General features: G+C 43.6%; 1 pseudogene; it reads right to left on the reverse strand.

Annotated features, from left to right (window-relative positions):
• The window catches only part of LOC135532864 (E3 ubiquitin-protein ligase TRIM9-like), a 35,154-nt pseudogene that overhangs the window by 22,648 nt on the left and 4,409 nt on the right, over positions 1-8,097 (reverse strand).

The raw sequence follows: 8,097 nt of genomic DNA on the forward strand, positions 1-8,097 counted from the left end.
CTATTCCCTATATAGGTCACTACCCTATTCCCTATATAGTCCACTACCCTATTCCCTATATAGTCCACTACCCTATTCCCCATATAGTGCACTACCCTATTCCCTATATAGTGCACTACCCTATTCCCTATATAGTCCATTACCATATTCCCTATATAGTGCACTACCCTATTCCCTATATAGTCCACTACCCTATTCCCTATATAGTCCACTACCCTATTCCCTATATAGTCCACTACCCTATTCCCTATATAGTCCACTACCCTATTCCCTATATAGTCCACTACCCTATTCCCTATATAGTCCACTACCCTATTCCCTATATATAGTCCACTACCCTATTCCCTATATAGTCCATTACCCTATTCCCTATATAGTCCACTACCCTATTCCCTATAGTCCACTACCCTATTCCCTATATAGTGCACTACCCTATTCCCTATATAGTGCACTACCCTATTCCCTATATAGTCCATTACCCTATTCCCTATATAGTCCACTACCCTATTCCCTATATAGTCCACTACCCTATTCCCTATATAGTCCACTACCCTATTCCCTATATAGTGCACTACCCTATTCCCTATATAGTGCACTACCCTATTCCCTATATAGTCCACTACCCTATTCCCTATATAGTGCACTACACTATTCCCTATATAGTCCACTACCCTATTCCCTATATAGTCCACTACCCTATTCCCTATATAGTGCACTACCCTATTCCCTATATAGTGCACTACCCTATTCCCTATATAGCCCATTACCCTATTCCCTATATAGTGCACTACCCTATTCCCTATATAGTCCACTACCCTATTCCTATATAGTCCATTACCCTATTCCCTATATAGTCCACTACCCTATTCCCTATATAGTCCACTACCCTATTCCCTATATAGTCCACTACCCTATTCCCTATATAGTCCACTACCCTATTCCCCTATATAGTCCACTACTAGACCACTACATATCCATCTGATGTGATGAGTGGTCATACAAACACAGCATGCTAGCTGTTCCTGTAGACTTCTAGACATTGCGCCTAATCGTTAGTTATCAATAGCTCACAAACTACCTTCAGACTTCCTGCAAACTGCACACAGAGATGTAAACATGTCATCCATGAGTTCATGTGACTCTGCACTTACCCGTTGAACCTCTCCATCATAACGTGATGTGTTCTAACATAACGGATGTGTTCTATCATAACGTGATGTGTTCTAACATAACGTGGATGTGTTCTATCATAACGTGGATGTGTTCTAACATAACGTGGATGTGTTCTATCATAATGTGGATGTGTTCTAAGATAACGTGGATGTGTTCTATCATAACGTGGATGTGTTCTAACATAACGTGGATGTGTTCTATCATAACGTGGATGTGTTCTAACATAACGTGATGTGTTCTATCATAATGTGGATGTGTTCTAAGATAACGTGGATGTGTTCTAACATAACGTGATGTGTTCTATCATAATGTGGATGTGTTCTAACATAACGTGGATGTGTTCTATCATAATGTGGATGTGTTCTAAGATAACGTGGATGTGTTCTATCATAATGTGTGTCAGGATTTGGCCAGGGTTGTTCCGGTTTTTGGTCACTAGATGCCGCCATTGTGCTTTTTGACCTTTTGTTTTCCCTTGATCCCCATTATTATTTGCACCTGTGTCTCGTTTCCCCTGATTGTATTTAAACCTTAGTTTTCCTCAGTTCTTTGCTCTGTGTTTGTATGTTAGCACCCAGCCCTAGTACTCTGTGAACTCTTGTTGATCCCGGTGGACTCTCTTGTGGAATTCAGTTTTTGTTCTTGTTTATTTATTTTTGAGTATCTTTTGAGGTTTTTTATGCTATACCTACCACCTTGTGGATTTACCTTTTGTCTTGGAGGATTACCTTTGTTCTTTGTGGAATTCCTTTTGAGGTTGTGGAGTTACATGTTTTCCTGAAGGACTTCCCTTTTTACTTTATTAAATACACCGTCTCAAGTACTGCTGTGTCTGCCTCATCTTCTGGGTTCTGCCGACTATTCGTGGCTCAGTTGGTTAAGTGACTGTTTCTCACTCCGGAGACCCGGGTTCGTAACCGGGTCCTGACAATGTGGATGTGTTCTATCATAACGTGGATGTGTTCCAACATAACGTGGATGTGTTCTAAACATAACGTGGATGTGTTCTATCATAACATGGATGTGTTCTGACATAAACGTGGATGTGTTCTATCATAACGTGGATGTGTTCTAACATAACGTAGATGTGTTCTATCATAACATGGATGTGTTCTGACATAACGTGGATGTGTTCAATCATAACATGGATGTGTTCTGACATAACGTGGATGTCCATACACCCAGGAAATCTCCCATTGGGGAGACCTGTAATGTGGTTGTAATGACGTCAGCTCAACCAGCTGGTGACCTCTACTGACCTGGAGGAACCCGCTAGGGTCGCTCCACGCACACACACGCACACACACGCACGCACACCTGAGGAACCCGCTAGGTCGTTCTACACGTACACACACACACACACACACACACCTGTAGGAACCCGCTAGGGTCGTTCTACGTACACACACACACACACGCACACCTGTAGGAACCCGCAAGGGTCGTTCTACAAGCACACGCACACACCTGTAGGAACCCGCTGGGGGTCGTTCTCCTTGATGACCTCCACACAATATTCCATCAGGCCTGTTGTCTGGCGCCTTCACTGTACAATGAGATATTTGATCCCTCACCACCTGGGAGGGAGGGAGAAAGGGAGGGAAGGAGAGGGAAGGGAGGAAGAGAGGAGGAAGAGAGGGAGGGAGGGAGATGTTAATTCAAATTATAAAGAGAGAATAGATAGGTATTAGGGAGGGGACACATACTGTATTAAACAGCAGAGGTTTCAGTGGTTGAATAATAATAACAATAATAATAAGAGTGGCGCTTAAGACATCAGAGCAGGAAGTAGAGAAGGAAGGACAAGAAAGAGAGGAGGAGCAGAGAAGCCGAAGAAGAGAAGAGGAAGAGGAAGGAAGATGAGGAGGGAAGGAGAAAAGAAGAGGGAGAGAAAGGAGATAAAGGAGAGAGGAAAAGAGAAGAGGAAGAGGGAAGGAGAGAGATGAGGAGGGAAGGAGATAAGAGGAGGAGAGGGAAAAGAAAGAGGAAGGGAAGGAGAGGAAGGAGATAAGAGGGGAGAGGGAAGAGGAAGGAAGATGAGGAGAGGAAGGAGATAAGAGGAGGAGAGGAAAAGAGAGGGAAGAGGGAAGGAGAGGAAGGAGATAAGAGGAGGGAAGAGAGGAAAGGAGAGAAGATGAGGAAGGAAGGAGATAAGAGGAGGAGAGGAAGGAAGATGAGGAGAGGAAGGAGAAAGAGAGGGAGAGAAAGGGATTGGAGGAAGTGGCATCATTGACAATATGTGACTAATTTCTGAAAACTAAGCACATGTCGCTCGGCACTACTTCCACCGAAGGCATTTTAACTGAAATGTTTTTAATGGCAGAAATGCCTTCTAGAACATGTGAACTTTCACGTGTCTTAATAAATTCCAAACCTAGTTGGTTTCGCCAAGGAAAAGACCATGATTGGCTGAGATAATGGATGGGCTGGACATGCTGAGAGATAAGTTCTGATTGGTCTACCATGTAGCACCGCTTCCGTCTATAACATGAAGCTGCTCAGTATGTGTAGGTGATCCTTTCTATGCCAGATTGTTTGAACAATATCACAAATAACTGCAAAGTGTTGCTAGTGCTCTCCACTTTCTAGAGGATCGGGTTTTGAAAGCAGTGGAATGCTCGCGTGGAAGCAGAATATGATAGCTAAGGAGATGGAGAACATTTGGGTCGTCAGATTGCAAAAATATGCAGAGGGAATCGAAAAGAGAACACACACAGAAGGCTGTTGTATGAAGCATCTTGGATTACATCGTTAAAACTTAGAGCGGCCGTGGCATCTGTGACAGAGAGGGAGAAGCTTTGAGGATCAAGTCACGCGGAAGAGAGTCTAGCTAGCTACATTTTCAGATATTTTACAAGTTTCTGGGAATTTAGTTAGAAAGTCATTTTCATTGCAAGTTAAAGCGTAAAGCGTACTGTTAGCTAGCTGGGTAATGTTAGCTGTCTGGCTGGCTCAGTAGCTAACGTTAACGTGTATGATCTGTGGTGTACTGTTAGCAGGCTAGCTAATGTTAGCTGTCTGGCTGGCTCAGTAGCTAACGTTAACGTGTATGATCTGTGTAGTATGCTACTGTTAGCTAGCTAGCTAATGTTAAGCTGTCTGGCTGGCTCAGTAGCTGCGTTAACGTGTATGATCTGTGTAGTATGCTACTGTTAGCTAGCTAGCTAATGTCAGCTGTCTGGCTGGCTCAGTAGCTAACGTTAATGTGGATGATCTGTGTAGTATGCTACTGTTAGCTAGCTAATGTTAGCTGTCTGGCTGGCTCAGTAGCTAACGTTAACGTAGTATGATCTGTGTAGTATGCTACTGTTAGCTAGCTAGCTAATGTTAGCTGTCTGGCTGGCTCAGTAGCTAACGTTAACGTGTATGATCTGTGTAGTATGCTACTGTTAGCAGGCTAGCTAATGTTAGCTGTCTGGCTGGCTCAGTAGCTAACGTTAACGTGTATGATCTGTGTAGTATGCTACTGTTAGCAGGCTAGCTAATGTTAGCTGTCTGGCTGGCTCAGTAGCTAACGTTAACGTGTATGATCTGTGTAGTATGCTACTGTTAGCAGGCTAGCTAATGTTAGCTGTCTGGCTGGCTTAATAGCTAACGCTAACGTGTATGATCTGTGTAGTATGCTACTGTTAGCTAGCTAGCTAATGTTAGCTGTCTGGCTGGCTCAGTAGCTAACGTTAACGTGTATGATCTGTGTAGTATGCTACTGTTAGCTAGCTAGCTAATGTTAGCTGTCTGGCTGGCTCAGTAGCTAACGTTAACGTGTATGATCTGTGTAGTATGCTACTGTTAGCAGGCTAGCTAATGTTAGCTGTCTGGCTGGCTCAGTAGCTAACGTTAACGTGTATGATCTGTGTAGTATGCTACTGTTAGCTAGCTAGCTAATGTTAGCTGTCTGGCTGGCTCAGTAGCTAACGTTAACGTGTATGATCTGTGTAGTATGCTACTGTTAGCTAGCTAGCTAATGTCAGCTGTCTGGCTGGCTCAGTAGCTAACGTTAATGTGGATGATCTGTGTAGTATGCTACTGTTAGCTAGCTAATGTTAGCTGTCTGGCTGGCTCAGTAGCTAACGTTAACGTGTATGATCTGTGTAGTATGCTACTGTTAGCTAGCTAGCTAATGTTAGCTGTCTGGCTGGCTCAGTAGCTAACGTTAACGTGTATGATCTGTGTAGTATGCTACTGTTAGCAGGATTAGCTAATGTTAGCTGTCTGGCTGGCTCAGTAGCTAACGTTAACGCGTATGATCTGTGTAGTATGCTACTGTTAGCTAGCTAGCTAATGTCAGCTGTCTGGCTGGCTCAGTAGCTAACGTTAATGTGGATGATCTGTGTAGTATGCTACTGTTAGCTAGCTAATGTTAGCTGTCTGGCTGGCTCAGTAGCTAACGTTAACGTGTATGATCTGTGTAGTATGCTACTGTTAGCTAGCTAGCTAATGTTAGCTGTCTGGCTGGCTCAGTAGCTAACGTTAACGGTATGATCTGTGTAGTATGCTACTGTTAGCAGGCTAGCTAATGTTAGCTGTCTGGCTGGCTCAGTAGCTAACGTTAACGCGTATGATCTGTGTAGTATGCTACTGTTAGCAGGCTAGCTAATGTTAGCTGTCTGGCTGGCTCAGTAGCTAACGTTAACGTGTATGATCTGTGTAGTATGCTACTGTTAGCAGGCTAGCTAATGTTAGCTGTCTGGCTGGCTCAGTAGCTAACGTTAACGTGTATGATCTGTGTAGTATGCTACTGTTAGCTATCTAGCTAATGTTAGCTGTCTGGCTGGCTCAGTAGCTAACGTTAACGTGTATGATCTGTGTAGTATGCTACTGTTAGCAGGCTAGCTAATGTTAGCTGTCTGGCTGGCTCAGTAGCTAACGTTAACGTGTATGATCTGTGTAGTATGCTACTGTTAGCTAGCTAGCTAATGTTAGCTGTCTGGCTGGCTCAGTAGCTAACGCTAACGTGTATGATCTGTGTAGTATGCTACTGTTAGCAGGCTAGCTAATGTTAGCTGTCTGGCTGGCTTAGTAGCTAACGTTAACGTGTATGATCTGTGTAGTATGCTACTGTTAGCTCGCTAGCTAATGTTAGCTGTCTGGCTGGCTCAGTAGCTAACGTTAATGTGTATGATCTGTGTAGTATGCTACTGTTAGCTAGCTAGCTAATGTTAGCTGTCTGGCTGGCTCAGTAGCTAACGCTTAACGTGTATGATCTGTGTAGTATGCTACTGTTAGCAAGCTAGCTAATGTTAGCTGTCTGGCTGGCTCAGTAGCTAACGTTAACGTGTATAATCTGTGTAGTATGCTACTGTTAGCAGGCTAGCTAATGTTAGCTGTCTGGCTGGCTCAGTAGCTAACGTTAACGTGTATGATCTGTGTAGTATGCTACTGTTAGCAAGCTAGCTAATGTTAGCTGTCTGGCTGGCTCAGTAGCTAACGTTAACGTGTATAATCTGTGTAGTATGCTACTGTTAGCAGGCTAGCTAATGTTAGCTGTCTGGCTGGCTCAGTAGCTAACGTTAACGTGTATAATCTGTGTAGTATGCTACTGTTAGCAGGCTAGCTAATGTTAGCTGTCTGGCTGGCTCAGTAGCTAACGTTAACGTGTATGATCTGTGTAGTATGCTACTGTTAGCAGGCTAGCTAATGTTAGCTGTCTGGCTGGCTCAGTAGCTAACGTTAACGTGTATGATCTGTGTAGTATGCTACTGTTAGCAGGCTAGCTAATGTTAGCTGTCTGGCTGGCTTAATAGCTAACGTTAACGTGTATGATCTGTGTAGTATGCTACTGTTAGCTAGCTAGCTAATGTTAGCTGTCTGGCTGGCTTAATAGCTAACGTTAACGTGTATGATCTGTGTAGTATGCTACTGTTAGCTAGCTAGCTAATGTTAGCTGTCTGGCTGGCTCAGTAGCTAACGTTAACGTGTATGATCTGTGTAGTATGCTTACAGCATATCAGTATGAAATGTTAAACTCATGTTCCATGGTGTTGATTTCAGGAGATCCATGTTAAAAAAAACACTGTTTATGGTATACTGGTATGTAATCACCTTGACGACCCTACTCCCAGGCAACAACACACTGGGTATGTGCAAAATGGCACCCTATTTCATATATAGTGCACCCTATTCCCTATGTAGTGAATTACTTTAAACCAGGACCCATAGTGCACCCTATTCCCTATAGGGAATAGGGTGCCATTTGAGTCTGAACCCCAGCCTCGACTTTGAGCTGTTTAGATAGATGTTACCTAGCAACACTAGCCCAGCAACTGCTAGTCTGATGATTTTTAAATGTGTTGTGTGTGTGTCACTGTGTGTGTGTGTGTCACTGTGTGTGTCACTGTTTGTGTGTGAGTGTGTCACTGTGTGTGTGTGTGTGTGTGTGTGTGTGTGTGTGTGTGTGTGTGTGTGTGTGTGTGTGTGTGTGTGTGTGTGTGTGTGTGTCACTGCGTGTGTGTCACTGTGTGTGTCACTGTTTGTGTGTGAGTGTGTCACTGTGTGTGTGTGTGTGTGTGTGTGTGTGTGTGTGTGTGTGTGTGTGTGTGTGTGTGTGTGTGTGTGTGTGTGTGTGTGTCACTGTGTGTCACTGTGTGTCACTGTGTGTGTGTGTGTGTGTGTGTGTGTGTGTGTGTGTGTGTGTGTCACTGTGTGTGTCACTGTGTGTGTGTGTGTCACTGTGTCACTGTGTGTCACTGTGTGTGTGTGTGTTGTGCACTGTCTCTCTCTCTCCCTGGTCTCTCTATCCCCCTAGTCTCTCTCTCTATATCTCCCTGGTCTGTGAGAGCCAGAAATCTTGCTTGTTTGTAGGTGACCAAATACTTATTTTCCACCATAATTTCAAATAAATTCATAAAAAAATCCTACAATGTGATTTTCTGGATTTTTTTCCTCATTTTGTCTGTCATAGTTGAAGTGTACCTATGATGAAAA

Source organism: Oncorhynchus masou, unplaced genomic scaffold (assembly GCF_036934945.1).
Source record: "Oncorhynchus masou masou isolate Uvic2021 unplaced genomic scaffold, UVic_Omas_1.1 unplaced_scaffold_2073, whole genome shotgun sequence".
NCBI lineage: Eukaryota > Metazoa > Chordata > Actinopteri > Salmoniformes > Salmonidae > Oncorhynchus > Oncorhynchus masou.